Raw genomic sequence first — 15,000 nt, 5'->3', positions numbered from 1 at the left:
GGAGACCACCTTGGAATACCAGGTGCTGTATGTAATTTTAAACAGCCAAAACATTCTTTTCAAATACATTTTACATTTAATTTTTTCAACTTATCAATGAATTTACTTGAGTTAAGAAGTAAAAGAGGTCTAAAGTTAATGTTTTTGAGCACCAACAGCCAAACCACACTGGACATGCCCAATCTTGTTTGATCTTGGAAGCTATGTAGTGTTGGGCCGGGTTTGTACTTGGATGGGAGACCACCTGGGAATACCTGGTGCTGTAGGTAATTTTAGACAGCCATAACATTCTTTTCTATTACATTTTACATTTAATTTTTTCAACTTATCAATGAATTTACTTGAGTTAAGAAGTAATAGAGGTCTAAATTTAATGCTTTTGAGCACCTACAGCCAAAGCACACTGGACATACCCAAACTTTTCTGATCTTGGAAGCTATGCAGTGTTGGGCCTGGTTTGTACTAGGATGGGAGACTACCTGGTGCTGTCGGTAATTTTAGACAGCCATAGCATTCTTTTCTATTACATTTTACATTTAATTTTTTCAACTTATCAATGAATTTACTTGAGTTAAGAAGTAAAAGAGGTCTAAAGTTAATGTTTTTGAGCACCTACAGCCAAATCACACTGGACATGCCCAATCTCGTCTGATCTTGGAAGCTATGAAGTGTTTGGCCTGGTTAGTACTTGGATGGGAAACCACCTGGGAATACCAGGTGCTGTAGGTAATTTTATACTGCCATAACATTCTTTTCTATTACATTTTACATTTAATTTTTTCAACTTATCAATGAATTTACTTGAGTAAAGAAGTAAAAGAGGTCTAAAGTTAATGTTTTTGAGCTCCTTCAGCCAAACCACACTGGACATGCCCAATCTCATCTGATCTTGGAAGCTATGCAGTGTTTGGCCTGGTTAGTACTTGGATGGGAGACCACCTGGGAATACCAGGTGCTGTAGGTAATTTTATACTGCCATAACATTCTTATCTATTTCATTTTACATTTAATTTTTTCAACTTATCAATGAATTTACTTGAGTTAAGAAGTAATAGAGGTCTAAATTTAATGCTTTTGAGCACCTACAGCCAAAGCACACTGGACATACCCAATCTTTTCTGATCTTGGAAGCTATGCAGTGTTGGGCCTGGTTTGTACTTGGATGGGAGACCACCTGGGAATACCTGGTGCTGTAGGTAATTTTAGACAGCCATAACATTCTTTTCTATTACATTTTACATTTAATTTTTTCAACTTATCAATGAATTTACTTGAGTAAAGAAGTAAAAGAGGTCTAAAGTTAATGCTTTTGAGCTCCTTCAGCCAAACCACACTGGACATGCCCAATCTCATCTGATCTTGGAAGCTATGCAGTGTTGGGCCTGGTTAGTACTTGGATGGGAGACCACCTAGGAATCCCAGGTGCTGTAGGTAATTTTATACTGCCATAACAGTCTTTTCTATTACATTTTACATTTAATTTTTTCAACTTATCAATGACTTTACTTGAGTTAAGAAGTAATAGAGGTCTAAAGTTAATGCTTTTGAGCACCTACAGCCAAACCACACTGGACATGCCCAATCTTGTATGATCTTGGAAGCTATGCTGATTTGGGCCTGGTTTGTACTTGGATGGGAGACCACCTGGGAACACATGGTGCTGTAGGTAATTTTTGACAGCCATAACATTCTTTTCTATTACATTTTACATTTAATTTTTTCAACTTATCAATGAATTTACTTGAGTAAAGAAGTAAAAGAGGTCTAAAGTTAATGCTTTTGAGCTCCTTCAGCCAAACCACACTGGACATGCCCAATCTCATCTGATCTTGGAAGCTATGCAGTGTTGGGCCTGGTTAGTACTTGGATGGGAGACCACCTAGGAATCCCAGGTGCTGTAGGTAATTTTATACTGCCATAACAGTCTTTTCTATTACATTTTACATTTAATTTTTTCAACTTATCAATGACTTTACTTGAGTTAAGAAGTAATAGAGGTCTAAAGTTAATGCTTTTGAGCAACTACAGCCAAACCACAATGGACATACCCAATCTTTTCTGATCTTGGAAGCTATGCAGTGTTGGGCCTGGTTTGTACTTGGATGGGAGACCACCTGGGAATACCTGGTGCTGTAGGTAATTTTAGACAGCCATAACATTCTTTTCTATTACATTTTACATTTAATTTTTTCAACTTATCAATGAATTTACTTGAGTTAAGAAGTAATAGAGGTCTAAAGTTAATGCTTTTGAGCACCTACAGCCAAACCACACAGGACATGCCCAATCTCGTCTGATCTTGGAAGCTATGCAGTGTTGGGCCTGGTTAGTACTTGGACAGGAGACCACCTGGGAATACCAGGTGCTGTATGTAATTTTATACTGCCATAACATTCTTTTCTATTACATTTTACATTACATTTTTTCAACTTATCAATGAATTTACTTGAGCTAAGAAGTAAAAAAAGTCTAAAGTTAATGTTTTTGAGCACCTACAGCCAAACCACACTGGACATGCCCAATTTCGTCTTATCTTGGAAGCTATGCAGTGTTGGGCCTGGTTAGTACTTGGATGGGAGACCACCTGGGAATACCTGTTGCTGTAGGTAAATTTATACTGCCATAACAGTCTTTTCTATTACATTTTACATTTAATTTTTTCAACTTATCAATGAATTTACTTGAGTTAAGAAGTAATAGAGGTCTAAAGTTAATGTGTTTGAGCACCTATAGCCAAACCACAGTGGACATGCCCAATCTAATCTGATCTTGGAAGCTATGCAGTGTTTGGCCTGGTTAGTACTTGGATGGGAGACCACCTCGGAATACCAGGAGCTGTAGGTAATTTTATACTGCCATAACATTCTTTTCTATTATATTTCTCATTTAATTTTTCAACTTATCAATGAATTTACTTGAGTTAAGAAGTAAAAGAGGTCTAAAGTTAATGTTTTTGAGCACCTACAGCAAAACCACACTGGACATGCCCAATCTCGTCTGATCTTGGAACCTATGCAGTGTTGGGCCTGGTTAGTACTTGGATGGGAGACCACCTGGGAATACCAGGTGCTGTAGGTAATTTTATACTGCCATAACATTCTTTTCTATTACATTTTACATTTAATTTTTTCAAATTATCAATGAATTTACTTGAGATAAGAAGTAATAGCGGTCTAAATTTAATGCTTTTGAGCACCTACAGCCAAACCACAATGGACATACCCAATCTTTTCTGATCTTGGAAGCTATGCAGTGTTGGGCCTGGTTTGTACTTGGATGGGAGACCACCTGGGAATACCTGGTGCTGTAGGTAATTTTAGACAGCCTTAACATTCTTTCCTATTACATTTTACATTTAATTTTTTCAACTTATCAATGAATTTACTTGAGTTAAGAAGTAATAGAGGTCTAAAGTTAATGCTTTTGAGCACCTACAGCCAAACCACACAGGACATGCCCAATCTCGTCTGATCTTGGAAGCTATGCAGTGTTGGGCCTGGTTAGTACTTGGACAGGAGACCACCTGGGAATACCAGGTGCTGTATGTAATTTTATACTGCCATAACATTCTTTTCTATTACATTTTACATTACATTTTTTCAACTTATCAATGAATTTACTTGAGCTAAGAAGTAAAAGAAGTCTAAAGTTAATGTTTTTGAGCAACTACAGCCAAACCACACTGGACATGCCCAATTTCGTCTGATCTTGGAAGCTATGCAGTGTTGGGCCTGGTTAGTACTTGGATGGGAGACCACCTGGGAATACCTGTTGCTGTAGGTAAATTTATACTGCCATAACAGTCTTTTCTATTACATTTTACATTTAATTTTTTCAACTTATCAATGAATTTACTTGAGTTAAGAAGTAATAGAGGTCTAAAGTTAATGTTTTTGAGCACCTACAGCCAAACAACAGTGGACATGCCCAATCTAATCTGATCTTGGAAGCTATGCAGTGTTGGGCCTGGTTAGTACTTGGATGGGAGACCACCTCGGAATACCAGGAGCTGTATGTAATTTTATACTGCCATAACATTCTTTTCTATTACATTTCTCATTTAATTTTTCAACTTATCAATGAATTTACTTGAGTTAAGAAGTAAAAAAGGTCTAAAGTTAATGTTTTTGAGCACCTACAGCCAAACCACACTGGACATGCCCAATCTCGTCTGATCTTGGAACCTATGCAGTGTTGGGCCTGGTTAGTACTTGGATGGGAGACCACCTGGGAATACCAGGTGCTGTAGGTAATTTTATACTGCCATAACATTCTTTTCTATTACATTTTACATTTAATTTTTTCAACTAATCAATGAATTTCCTTGAGTTAAGAAGTAACAGAGGTCTAAAGTTAATGCTTTTGAGCACCTACAGCCAATCCACACTGGACATGCCCAATCTCGTCTTATCTTGGTAGCTATGCAGTGTTGAGCCTGGTCAGTACTTGGAAGGGAACCACCTGGGAAAACCAGGTGCAGTAGGTAATTTTATACTGCCATAACATTCTTTTCTATTACATTTTACATTTAATTTTTTCAACTTATCAATGAATTTACTTGAGTTAAGAAGTAAAAGAGGTTTAAAGTTAATGTTTATGAGCACCTACAGCCAAACCACACTGTACATGGCCAATGTCGTCTGATCTTGGAAGCTATGCAGTGTTGGGCATGGTTAGTACTTGGATGGGAGACCACCAGGGAATACCAGGTGCAGTAGTTCTTTTTATCATACTATAACATTCTTTTCTATTACATTTTACATTTAATTTTTTCAACTTATCAATGAACTTATTTGAGTTAAGAAGTAAAAGTGGTCTACAGTTAATGTTTTTGAGCGCCTACAGCCAAACCACACTGGACATGCCCAATCCTGTCTGATCTTGGAAGCTATGCAGTGTTTGGCCTGGTTAGTACTTGAATGGCAGACCACCTGGGAATACCAGGTGCTGTAGGTAATTTTATACTGCCATAACATTCTTTTCTATTAAATTTTCATTTAATTTTTTCAACTTATCAATGAATTTACTTGAGTTAAGAAGTAATAGAGGTCTAAAGTTAATATTTTTCAGCACCTATAGCCAAATCACACTGGACATGGCCAATGTCGTCTGATCTTGGAAGCTATGCAGTGTTGGGCATGGTTAGTACTTGGATGGGAGACCACCTGGGAATACCAGGTGCTGTAGGTAATTTTATATAGTAATAACATTCTTTTCTATTACATATTACATTACATTTTTTCAACTTATCAATGAATTTACTTGAGTTAAGAAGTAAATGAGGTCTAAAGTTAATTCTTTTGAGCACCTACAGCCAAACCACACTGGACATGGCCAATCTCATCTGATATTGGAAGCTATGCAGTGTTGGGCCTGGTTAGTACTTGGATGGGAGACCACCAGGGAATACCAGCTGCTGTAGTTCATTTTATCATACTATAAAATTATTTTCTATTACATTTTACATTTAATTTTTTCAACTTATCAATGAACTTACTTGAGTTAAAAAGTAATAGAGGTCTAAAGTTAATGTTTTTGTGCAACTACAGCCAATCCTCACTGGACATGCCCAATCTCGTCTGATCTTGGAAGCTATACAGTGTTGGGCCTGGTAAGTACTTGGATGGGATACCACCAGGGAATACCAGGTGCAGTAGGTAATTTTATACTGCCATAACATTCTTTTCTATTACATTTTACATTTAATTTTTTCAACTTATCAATGAATTTACTTGAGTTAAGAAGTAAAAGAGGTCTAAAGTTAATTTATTTGAGGGCCTACAGCCAAACCACACTGGACATGCCCAATCTCGTCTGATCTTGGACGCTATGCCATGTTGTGCCTGGTAAGTACTTGGATGGGAGAACACCTGGGAATAACAGGTGCTGTACATCATTTTATACTGCCATAACATTCTTTTCTATTACATTTTACATTAAAATTTTTCAACTTATAAATTAATTTACTTGAGTTAAGAAGTAAAAGAGGTCTAATATAATTATTTTTGATCGCCTGCAGACAAACCACACTGGACATGCCCAATCTCTTCTGATCTTGGAAGTTATGCAGTGTTGGGCCTGGTTAGTACTTGGATGGGAGACCACCTGGGAATACCAGGTGCAATAGGTAATTTTATACTGCCATAACATTCTTATCTATTACATTTTACATTTAATTTTTTCAACTTATCAATGATTTTACTTAAGTTAAGAAGTAATAGAGGTCTAAAGTTAATGTTTTTGAGCACCAACAGCCAAACCACACTGGACATGCCCAATCTCCTCTGATCTTGGAAGCTATGCAGTGTTGGACCTGGTTAGTACGTGGGTGGGAGACCACCTGGGAATACCAGGTGCTGTAGATGATTTTATACAGCCAAAACATTCTTTTCTATTACATTTTACATTTAATTTTTTCAACTTATCAATGAATTTACTTGAGTTAAGAAGTAAAAGAGGTATAAAGTTAATGTTTTTGAGCACATACAGCCAAAGCACACTGGACAATAACAATCTCATCTGATCTTGGAAGCTATGCAGTGTTGGGCCTGGTTAGTACTTGAATGGGAGACCACCTGGGAATACCAGATGCTGGAGGTAATTTTAGATAGCCTTAACATTCTTTTCTATTACATTTTACATTTAATTTATTCAACTTAGCAATGAATTTACTTGAGCTAAGAAGTAAAAGAGGTCTAAAGCTAATGTTTTTGAGCACCTACAGCCAAACCACACTGGACATGCCCATTCTCGTCTGATCTTGGAAGCTATGCAGTGTTTGGCCTGGTTAGTAGTTGGATGGGAGACCACGTGGGAATACCAGGTGCTGTAGGTAATTTTATATTGCCATAACATTCTTTTCTATTACATTTTACATTTAATTTTTTCAACTTATCAATGAATTTACTTGAGTTAAGAAGTAATAGAGGTCTAAATTTAATGCTTTTGAGCACCTACAGCCAAAGCACACTGGACATACCCAATCTTTTCTGATAATGGAAGCTATGCAGTGTTGGGCCTGGTTTGTACTTGGATGGGAGACTACCTGGTGCTGTCGGTAATTTTAGACAGCCATAGCATTCTTTTCTATTACATTTTACATTTAATTTTTTCAACTTATCAATGAATTTACTTGAGTAAAGAAGTAAAAGAGGTCTAAAGTTAATGTTTTTGAGCTCCTTCAGCCAAACCACACTGGACATGCCCAATCTCATCTGATCTTGGAAACTATGCAGTGTTTGGCCTGGTTAGTACTTGGATGGGAGACCACCTGGGACTACCAGGTGCTGTAGGTAATTTTATACTGCCATAACATTCTTTTCTATTACATTTTACATTTAATTTTTTCAACTTATCAATGAATTTACTTGAGTTAAGAAGTAATAGAGATCTAAATGTAATGCTTTTGAGCACCTACAGCCAAAGCACACTGGACATACCCAATCTTTTCTGATCTTGGAAGCTATGCAGTGTTGGGCCTGGTTTGTACTTGGATGGGAGACCACCTGGGAATACCTGGTGCTGTAGGTAATTTTAGACAGCCATAACATTCTTTTCTATTACATTTTACATTTCATTTTTTCAAATTATCATTGAATTTACTTGAGTTAAGAAGTAAAAGAGTTCTAAAGTTAATGTTTTTGAGTACCTACAGCCAAACCACACTGGACATGCCCAATCTCGTCTGATCTTGGAAGCTATGCAGTGTTTGGCCTGGTTAGTACTTGGATGGGAAACCACCTGGGAATACCAGGTGCTGTATGTAATTTTATACTGCCATAACATTCTTTTCTATTACATTTTACATTACATTTTTTCAACTTATCAATGAATTTACTTGAGCTAAGAAGTAAAAGAAGTCTAAAGTTAATGTTTATGAGCACCTACAGCCAAACCACACTGGACATGCCCAATTTCGTCTGATCTTGGAAGCTATGCAGTGTTGGGCCTGGTTAGTACTTGGATGGGAGACCACCTGGGAATACCTGTTGCTGTAGGTAAATTTATACTGCCATAACATTCTTTTCTATTACATTTTACATTTAATTTTTTCAACTTATCAATGAATTTACTTGAGTTAAGAAGTAATAGAGGTCTAAAGTTAATGTTTTTGAGCACCTACAGCCAAACCACATTGGACATGCCCAATCTCGTCTGATCTTGGAAACTATGCAGTGTTGGGCCTGGTTAGTACTTGGATGGGAGACCACCTCGGAATACCAGGAGCTGTAGGTAATTTTATACTGCCATAACATTCTTTTCTATTACATTCCTCATTTAATTTTTCAACTTATCAATGAATTTACTTGAGTTAAGAAGTAAAAGAGGTCTAAAGTTAATGTTTTTGAGCACCTACAGCCAAACCACACTGGACATGCCCAATCTCGTATGATCTTGGAACCTATGCAGTGTTGGGCCTGGTTAGTACTTGGATGGGAGACCACCTGGGAATACCAAGTGCTGTAGGTAATTTTATACTGCCATAACATTCTTTTCTATTACATTTTACATTTAATTTTTTCAACTAATCAATGAATTTCCTTGAGTTAAGAAGTAACAGAGGTCTACAGTTAATGCTTTTGAGCTCCTACAGCCAATCCACACTGGACATGCCCAATCTCGTCTTATTTTGGTAGCTATGCAGTGTTGGGCCTGGTCAGTACTTGGAAGGGAAACCACCTGGGAAAACCAGGTGCTGTAGTTCATTTTATCATACTATAACATTCTTTTCTATTACATTTTACATTTAATTTTTTCAACTTATCAATGAACTTATTTGAGTTAAGAAGTAAAAGTGGTCTACAGTTAATGTTTTTGAGCGCCTACAGCCAAACCACACTGGACATGCCCAATCTCGTCTGATCTTGGAAGCTATGCAGTGTTGGGCCTGGTTAGTACTTGAATGGGAGACCACCTGGGAATACCAGGTGCTGTAGGTAATTTTATACTGCCATAACATTCTTTTCTATTACATTTTACATTTAATTTTTTCAACTTATCAATGAATTTACTTGAGTCAAGAAGTAAAAGATGTCTAAAGTTAATGTTTTTGAGCACCTATAGCCAAACCACACTGGACATGGCCAATGTCGTCTGATCTTGGAAGCTATGCAGTGTTGGGCATGGTTAGTACTTGGATGGGAGACCACCTGGGAATACCAGGTGCTGTAGGTAATTTTATATAGCCATAACATTCTTTTCTATTACATATTACATTACATTTTTTCAACTTATCAATGAATTTACTTGAGTTAAGAAGTAAATGAGGTCTAAAGTTAACTCTTTTGAGCACCTACAGCCAAACCACACTGGACATGCCCAATCTCGTCTGATATTGGAAGCTATGCAGTGTTGTGCCTGGTTAGTACTTGGATGGGAGACCACCAGGGAATACCAGCTGCTGTAGTTCATTTTATCATACCATAAAATTCTTTTCTATTACATTTTACATTTAATTTTTTCAACTTATCAATGAACTTACTTGAGTTAAAAAGTAATAGAGGTCTAAAGTTAATGTTTTTGTGCAACTACAGCCAATCCTCACTGGACATGCCCAATCTCGTCTGATCTTGGAAGCTATACAGTGTTGGGCCTGGTAAGTACTTGGATGGGATACCACCAGGGAATACCAGGTGCAGTAGGTAATTTTATACTGCCATAACATTCTTTTCTATTACATTTTACATTTAATTTTTTCAACTTATCAATGAATTTAGTTGAGTTAAGAAGTAGAAGAGGTCTAAAGTTAATTTATTTGAGGGCCTACAGCCAAACCACACTGGACATGCCCAATCTCGTCTGATCTTGGACGCTATGCCATGTTGTGCCTGGTAAGTACTTGGATGGGAGAACACCTGGGAATAACAGGTGCTGTACATCATTTTATACTGCCATAACATTCTTTTCTATTACATTTTACATTTAAATTTTTCAACTTATAAATTAATTTACTTGAGTTAAGAAGTAAAAGAGGTCTAATATAATTATTTTTGATCGCCTGCAGACAAACCACACTGGACATGCCCAATCTCTTCTGATCTTGGAAGCTATGCAGTGTTGGGCCTGGTTAGTACTTGGATGGGAGACCACCTGGGAATACCAGGTGCAATAGGTAATTTTATACTGCCATAACATTCTTATCTATTACATTTTACATTTAATTTTTTCAACTTATCAATGATTTTACTTAAGTTAAGAAGTAATAGAGGTCTAAAGTTAATGTTTTTGAGCACCAACAGCCAAACCACACTGGACATGCCCAATCTCCTCTGATCTTGGAAGCTATGCAGTGTTGGACCTGGTTAGTACGTGGGTGGGAGACCACCTGGGAATACCAGGTGCTGTAGATGATTTTATACAGCCAAAACATTCTTTTCTATTACATTTTACATTTAATTTTTTCAACTTATCAATGAATTTACTTGAGTTAAGAAGTAAAAGAGGTATAAAGTTAATGTTTTTGAGCACATACAGCCAAAGCACACTGGACAATAACAATCTCATCTGATCTTGGAAGCTATGCAGTGTTGGGCCTGGTTAGTACTTGAATGGGAGACCACCTGGGAATACCAGATGCTGGAGGTAATTTTAGATAGCCTTAACATTCTTTTCTATTACATTTTACATTTAATTTATTCAACTTAGCAATGAATTTACTTGAGCTAAGAAGTAAAAGAGGTCTAAAGCTAATGTTTTTGAGCACCTACAGCCAAACCACACTGGACATGCCCATTCTCATCTGATCTTGGAAGCTATGCAGTGTTTGGCCTGGTTAGTAGTTGGATGGGAGACCACGTGGGAATACCAGGTGCTGTAGGTAATTTTATATTGCCATAACATTCTTTTCTATTACATTTTACATTTAACTTTTTCAACTTATCAATGAATTTACTTGAGTTAAGAAGTAATAGAGGTCTAAATTTAATGCTTTTGAGCACCTACAGCCAAAGCACCCTGGACATACCCAATCTTTTCTGATCATGGAAGCTATGCAGTGTTGGGCCTGGTTTGTACTTGGATGGGAGACTACCTGGTGCTGTCGGTAATTTTAGACAGCCATAGCATTCTTTTCTATTACATTTTACATTTAATTTTTTCAACTTATCAATGAATTTACTTGAGCAAAGAAGTAAAAGAGGTCTAAAGTTAATGTTTTTGAGCTCCTTCAGCCAAACCACACTGGACATGCCCAATCTCATCTGATCTTGGAAGCTATGCAGTGTTTGGCCTGGTTAGTACTTGGATGGGAGACCACCTGGGACTACCAGGTGCTGTAGGTAATTTTATATTGCCATAACATTCTTTTCTATTACATTTTACATTTAACTTTTTCAACTTATCAATGAATTTACTTGAGTTAAGAAGTAATAGAGGTCTAAATTTAATGCTTTTGAGCACCTACAGCCAAAGCACACTGGACATACCCAATCTTTTCTGATCATGGAAGCTATGCAGTGTTGGGCCTGGTTTGTACTTGGATGGGAGACTACCTGGTGCTGTCGGTAATTTTAGACAGCCATAGCATTCTTTTCTATTACATTTTACATTTAATTTTTTCAACTTATCAATGAATTTACTTGAGCAAAGAAGTAAAAGAGGTCTAAAGTTAATGTTTTTGAGCTCCTTCAGCCAAACCACACTGGACATGCCCAATCTCATCTGATCTTGGAAGCTATGCAGTGTTTGGCCTGGTTAGTACTTGGATGGGAGACCACCTGGGACTACCAGGTGCTGTAGGTAATTTTATACTGCCATAACATTCTTTTCTATTACATTTTACATTTAATTTTTTCAACTTATCAATGAATTTACTTGAGTTAAGAAGTAATAGAGATCTAAATGTAATGCTTTTGAGCACCTACAGCCAAAGCACACTGGACATACCCAATCTTTTCTGATCTTGGAAGCTATGCAGTGTTGGGCCTGGTTTGTACTTGGATGGGAGACCACCTGGGAATACCTGGTGCTGTAGGTAATTTTAGACAGCCATAACATTCTTTTCTATTACATTTTACATTTCATTTTTTCAAATTATCATTGAATTTACTTGAGTTAAGAAGTAAAAGAGTTCTAAAGTTAATGTTTTTGAGTACCTACAGCCAAACCACACTGGACATGCCCAATCTCGTCTGATCTTGGAAGCTATGCAGTGTTTGGCCTGGTTAGTACTTGGATGGGAAACCACCTGGGAATACCAGGTGCTGTATGTAATTTTATACTGCCATAACATTCTTTTCTATTACATTTTACATTACATTTTTTCAACTTATCAATGAATTTACTTGAGCTAAGAAGTAAAAGAAGTCTAAAGTTAATGTTTTTGAGCACCTACAGCCAAACCACCCTGGACATTCCCAATTTCGTCTGATCTTGGAAGCTATGCAGTGTTGGGCCTGGTTAGTACTTGGATGGGAGACCACCTGGGAATACCTGTTGCTGTAGGTAAATTTATACTGCCATAACATTCTTTTCTATTACATTTTACATTTAATTTTTTCAACTTATCAATGAATTTACTTGAGTTAAGAAGTAATAGAGGTTTAAAGTTAATGTTTTTGAGCACCTACAGCCAAACCACATTGGACATGCCCAATCTCGTCTGCTCTTGGAAACTATGCAGTGTTGGGCCTGGTTAGTACTTGGATGGGAGACCACCTCGGAATACCAGGAGCTGTAGGTAATTTTATACTGCCATAACATTCTTTTCTATTACATTCCTCATTTAATTTTTCAACTTATCAATGAATTTACTTGAGTTAAGAAGTAAAAGAGGTCTAAAGTTAATGTTTTTGAGCACCTACAGCCAAACCACACTGGACATGCCCAATCTCGTCTGATCTTGGAACCTATGCAGTGTTGGGCCTGGTTAGTACTTGGATGGGAGACCACCTGGGAATACCAGGTGCTGTAGGTAATTTTATACTGCCATAACATTCTTTTCTATTACATTTTACATTTAATTTTTTCAACTAATCAATGAATTTCCTTGAGTTAAGAAGTAACAGAGGTCTAAATTTAATGCTTTTGAGCACCTACAGCCAATCCACACTGGACATGCCCAATCTCGTCTTATTTTGGTAGCTATGCAGTGTTGGGCCTGGTCAGTACTTGGAAGGGAAACCACTTGGGAAAACCAGGTGCAGTAGGTAATTTTATACTGCCATAACATTCTTTTCTATTACATTTTACATTTAATTTTTTCAACTTATCAATGAATTTACTTGAGTTAAGAAGTAAAAGAGGTCTAAAGTTAATGTTTTTGAGCGCCTACAGCCAAATCACACTGTACATGGCCAATGTCGTCTGATCTTGGAAGCTATGCAGTGTTGGGCATGGTTAGTAGTTGGATGGGAGACCACCAGGGAATACCAGGTGCTGTAGTTCATTTTATCATACTATAACATTCTTTTCTATTACATTTTACATTTAATTTTTTCAACTTATCAATGAACTTATTTGAGTTAAGAAGTAAAAGTGGTCTACAGTTAATGTTTTTGAGCGCCTACAGCCAAACCACACTGGACATGCCCAATCTCGTCTGATCTTGGAAGCTATGCAGTGTTGGGCCTGGTTAGTACTTGAATGGGAGACCACCTGGGAATACCAGGTGCTGTAGGTAATTTTATACTGCCATAACTTTCTTTTCTATTAAATTTTACATTTAATTTTTTCAACTTATCAATGAATTTACTTGAGTCAAGAAGTAAAAGATGTCTAAAGTTAATGTCTTTGAGCACCTATAGCCAAACCACACTGGACATGGCCAATGTCGTCTGATCTTGGAAGCTATGCAGTGTTGGGCATGGTTAGTACTTGGATGGGAGACCACCTGGGAATACCAGGTGCTGTAGGTAATTTTATATAGCCATAACATTCTTTTCTATTACATATTACATTACTTTTTTTCAACTTATCAATGAATTTACTTGAGTTAAGAAGTAAATGAGGTCTAAAGTTAACTCTTTTGAGCACCTACAGCCAAACCACACTGGGCATGCCCAATCTCGTCTGATATTGGAAGCTATGCAGTGTTGGGCCTGGTTAGTACTTGGATGGGAGACCACCAGGGAATACCAGCTGCTGTAGTTCATTTTATCATACTATAAAATTCTTTTCTATTACATTTTACATTTAATTTTTTCAACTTATCAATGAACTTACTTGAGTTAAAAAGTAATAGAGGTCTAAAGTTAATGTTTTTGTGCACCTACAGCCAATCCTCACTGGACATGCCCAATCTCGTCTGATCTTGGAAGCTATACAGTGTTGGGCCTGGTAAGTACTTGGATGGGATACCACCTGGGAATACCAGGTGCAGTAGGTAATTTTATACTGCCATAACATTCTTTTCTATTACATTTTACATTTAATTTTTTCAACTTATCAATGAATTTACTTGAGTTAAGAAGTAAAAGAGGTCTAAAGTTAATTTATTTGAGGGCCTACAGACAAACCACACTGGACATGCCCAATCTCGTCTGATCTTGGACGCTATGCCATGTTGTGCCTGGTAAGTACTTGGATGGGAGAACACCTGGGAATAACAGGTGCTGTACATCATTTTATACTGCCATAACATTCTTTTCTATTACATTTTACATTTAAATTTTTCAACTTATAAATTAATTTACTTGAGTTAAGAAGTAAAAGAGGTCTAATGTAAATATTTTTGATCGCCTGCAGACAAACCACACTGGACATGCCCAATCTCTTCTGATCTTGGAAGCTATGCAGTGTTGGGCCTGGTTAGTACTTGGATGGGATACCACGTGCAATAGGTAATTTTATACTGCCATAACATTCTTTTCTATTACATTTTACATTTAATTTTTTCAACTTATCAATGAATTTACTTGAGTTAAGAAGTAAAAGAGGTCTAAAGTTAATGTTTTTGAGCACATACAGCCAAAGCACACTGGACAATAACAATCTCATCTGATCTTGGAAGCTATGCAGTGTTGGGCCTGGTTAGTACTTGGATGGGAGACCACCTGGGAATAC

At 37.0% G+C, this 15,000-nt stretch overlaps 50 pseudogenes; all 50 read left to right on the top strand.

The window, feature by feature from the left end:
- LOC148438450 (5S ribosomal RNA) overlaps window positions 1–34 on the top strand; it is a 119-nt pseudogene extending 85 nt beyond the window's left edge.
- A 116-nt stretch (window positions 35–150) lies between these two features.
- Window positions 151–269, top strand: LOC148438449 (5S ribosomal RNA; annotated as a pseudogene).
- A 341-nt stretch (window positions 270–610) lies between these two features.
- LOC148438448 (5S ribosomal RNA) lies at window positions 611–729 on the top strand (annotated as a pseudogene).
- A 116-nt stretch (window positions 730–845) lies between these two features.
- Window positions 846–964, top strand: LOC148438447 (5S ribosomal RNA; annotated as a pseudogene).
- A 116-nt stretch (window positions 965–1,080) lies between these two features.
- Window positions 1,081–1,199, top strand: LOC148438446 (5S ribosomal RNA; annotated as a pseudogene).
- A 116-nt stretch (window positions 1,200–1,315) lies between these two features.
- On the top strand, window positions 1,316–1,434 carry LOC148438445 (5S ribosomal RNA; annotated as a pseudogene).
- A 116-nt stretch (window positions 1,435–1,550) lies between these two features.
- LOC148438444 (5S ribosomal RNA) lies at window positions 1,551–1,669 on the top strand (annotated as a pseudogene).
- Window positions 1,670–1,785: 116 nt separating this feature from the next.
- LOC148438443 (5S ribosomal RNA) lies at window positions 1,786–1,904 on the top strand (annotated as a pseudogene).
- A 116-nt stretch (window positions 1,905–2,020) lies between these two features.
- Window positions 2,021–2,139, top strand: LOC148438442 (5S ribosomal RNA; annotated as a pseudogene).
- Window positions 2,140–2,255: 116 nt separating this feature from the next.
- On the top strand, window positions 2,256–2,374 carry LOC148438441 (5S ribosomal RNA; annotated as a pseudogene).
- A 116-nt stretch (window positions 2,375–2,490) lies between these two features.
- On the top strand, window positions 2,491–2,609 carry LOC148438440 (5S ribosomal RNA; annotated as a pseudogene).
- A 116-nt stretch (window positions 2,610–2,725) lies between these two features.
- On the top strand, window positions 2,726–2,844 carry LOC148438439 (5S ribosomal RNA; annotated as a pseudogene).
- A 115-nt stretch (window positions 2,845–2,959) lies between these two features.
- LOC148438438 (5S ribosomal RNA) lies at window positions 2,960–3,078 on the top strand (annotated as a pseudogene).
- Window positions 3,079–3,194: 116 nt separating this feature from the next.
- Window positions 3,195–3,313, top strand: LOC148438437 (5S ribosomal RNA; annotated as a pseudogene).
- Window positions 3,314–3,429: 116 nt separating this feature from the next.
- On the top strand, window positions 3,430–3,548 carry LOC148438436 (5S ribosomal RNA; annotated as a pseudogene).
- Window positions 3,549–3,664: 116 nt separating this feature from the next.
- Window positions 3,665–3,783, top strand: LOC148438435 (5S ribosomal RNA; annotated as a pseudogene).
- A 116-nt stretch (window positions 3,784–3,899) lies between these two features.
- Window positions 3,900–4,018, top strand: LOC148438434 (5S ribosomal RNA; annotated as a pseudogene).
- A 115-nt stretch (window positions 4,019–4,133) lies between these two features.
- LOC148438433 (5S ribosomal RNA) lies at window positions 4,134–4,252 on the top strand (annotated as a pseudogene).
- Window positions 4,253–4,837: 585 nt separating this feature from the next.
- Window positions 4,838–4,956, top strand: LOC148438432 (5S ribosomal RNA; annotated as a pseudogene).
- Window positions 4,957–5,071: 115 nt separating this feature from the next.
- Window positions 5,072–5,190, top strand: LOC148438431 (5S ribosomal RNA; annotated as a pseudogene).
- Window positions 5,191–5,306: 116 nt separating this feature from the next.
- On the top strand, window positions 5,307–5,425 carry LOC148438430 (5S ribosomal RNA; annotated as a pseudogene).
- Window positions 5,426–5,541: 116 nt separating this feature from the next.
- Window positions 5,542–5,660, top strand: LOC148438429 (5S ribosomal RNA; annotated as a pseudogene).
- Window positions 5,661–6,011: 351 nt separating this feature from the next.
- LOC148438428 (5S ribosomal RNA) lies at window positions 6,012–6,130 on the top strand (annotated as a pseudogene).
- A 116-nt stretch (window positions 6,131–6,246) lies between these two features.
- LOC148438427 (5S ribosomal RNA) lies at window positions 6,247–6,365 on the top strand (annotated as a pseudogene).
- Window positions 6,366–6,716: 351 nt separating this feature from the next.
- On the top strand, window positions 6,717–6,835 carry LOC148438426 (5S ribosomal RNA; annotated as a pseudogene).
- Window positions 6,836–7,176: 341 nt separating this feature from the next.
- Window positions 7,177–7,295, top strand: LOC148438425 (5S ribosomal RNA; annotated as a pseudogene).
- A 116-nt stretch (window positions 7,296–7,411) lies between these two features.
- Window positions 7,412–7,530, top strand: LOC148438424 (5S ribosomal RNA; annotated as a pseudogene).
- A 116-nt stretch (window positions 7,531–7,646) lies between these two features.
- LOC148438423 (5S ribosomal RNA) lies at window positions 7,647–7,765 on the top strand (annotated as a pseudogene).
- Window positions 7,766–7,881: 116 nt separating this feature from the next.
- Window positions 7,882–8,000, top strand: LOC148438422 (5S ribosomal RNA; annotated as a pseudogene).
- Window positions 8,001–8,116: 116 nt separating this feature from the next.
- LOC148438421 (5S ribosomal RNA) lies at window positions 8,117–8,235 on the top strand (annotated as a pseudogene).
- A 115-nt stretch (window positions 8,236–8,350) lies between these two features.
- On the top strand, window positions 8,351–8,469 carry LOC148438420 (5S ribosomal RNA; annotated as a pseudogene).
- A 351-nt stretch (window positions 8,470–8,820) lies between these two features.
- On the top strand, window positions 8,821–8,939 carry LOC148438419 (5S ribosomal RNA; annotated as a pseudogene).
- Window positions 8,940–9,055: 116 nt separating this feature from the next.
- LOC148438418 (5S ribosomal RNA) lies at window positions 9,056–9,174 on the top strand (annotated as a pseudogene).
- A 116-nt stretch (window positions 9,175–9,290) lies between these two features.
- On the top strand, window positions 9,291–9,409 carry LOC148438417 (5S ribosomal RNA; annotated as a pseudogene).
- A 116-nt stretch (window positions 9,410–9,525) lies between these two features.
- LOC148438416 (5S ribosomal RNA) lies at window positions 9,526–9,644 on the top strand (annotated as a pseudogene).
- Window positions 9,645–9,995: 351 nt separating this feature from the next.
- LOC148438415 (5S ribosomal RNA) lies at window positions 9,996–10,114 on the top strand (annotated as a pseudogene).
- Window positions 10,115–10,230: 116 nt separating this feature from the next.
- Window positions 10,231–10,349, top strand: LOC148438414 (5S ribosomal RNA; annotated as a pseudogene).
- A 351-nt stretch (window positions 10,350–10,700) lies between these two features.
- LOC148438413 (5S ribosomal RNA) lies at window positions 10,701–10,819 on the top strand (annotated as a pseudogene).
- Window positions 10,820–11,160: 341 nt separating this feature from the next.
- On the top strand, window positions 11,161–11,279 carry LOC148438412 (5S ribosomal RNA; annotated as a pseudogene).
- A 341-nt stretch (window positions 11,280–11,620) lies between these two features.
- On the top strand, window positions 11,621–11,739 carry LOC148438411 (5S ribosomal RNA; annotated as a pseudogene).
- Window positions 11,740–11,855: 116 nt separating this feature from the next.
- LOC148438410 (5S ribosomal RNA) lies at window positions 11,856–11,974 on the top strand (annotated as a pseudogene).
- Window positions 11,975–12,090: 116 nt separating this feature from the next.
- LOC148438409 (5S ribosomal RNA) lies at window positions 12,091–12,209 on the top strand (annotated as a pseudogene).
- A 116-nt stretch (window positions 12,210–12,325) lies between these two features.
- On the top strand, window positions 12,326–12,444 carry LOC148438408 (5S ribosomal RNA; annotated as a pseudogene).
- Window positions 12,445–12,560: 116 nt separating this feature from the next.
- LOC148438407 (5S ribosomal RNA) lies at window positions 12,561–12,679 on the top strand (annotated as a pseudogene).
- A 115-nt stretch (window positions 12,680–12,794) lies between these two features.
- On the top strand, window positions 12,795–12,913 carry LOC148438406 (5S ribosomal RNA; annotated as a pseudogene).
- A 116-nt stretch (window positions 12,914–13,029) lies between these two features.
- On the top strand, window positions 13,030–13,148 carry LOC148438405 (5S ribosomal RNA; annotated as a pseudogene).
- Window positions 13,149–13,499: 351 nt separating this feature from the next.
- LOC148438404 (5S ribosomal RNA) lies at window positions 13,500–13,618 on the top strand (annotated as a pseudogene).
- Window positions 13,619–13,734: 116 nt separating this feature from the next.
- On the top strand, window positions 13,735–13,853 carry LOC148438403 (5S ribosomal RNA; annotated as a pseudogene).
- A 116-nt stretch (window positions 13,854–13,969) lies between these two features.
- On the top strand, window positions 13,970–14,088 carry LOC148438402 (5S ribosomal RNA; annotated as a pseudogene).
- A 116-nt stretch (window positions 14,089–14,204) lies between these two features.
- Window positions 14,205–14,323, top strand: LOC148438401 (5S ribosomal RNA; annotated as a pseudogene).
- The last annotated feature ends 677 nt before the right edge of the window (window positions 14,324–15,000 follow it).

The sequence above is a fragment of the Taudactylus pleione genome, unplaced genomic scaffold (assembly GCF_031769625.1).
Source record: "Taudactylus pleione unplaced genomic scaffold, aTauple2 ptg001778l, whole genome shotgun sequence".
NCBI lineage: Eukaryota > Metazoa > Chordata > Amphibia > Anura > Myobatrachidae > Taudactylus > Taudactylus pleione.
Note: the sequence above shows the minus strand (reverse complement) of the source record. Positions and strands in the feature narration are given on the sequence as shown.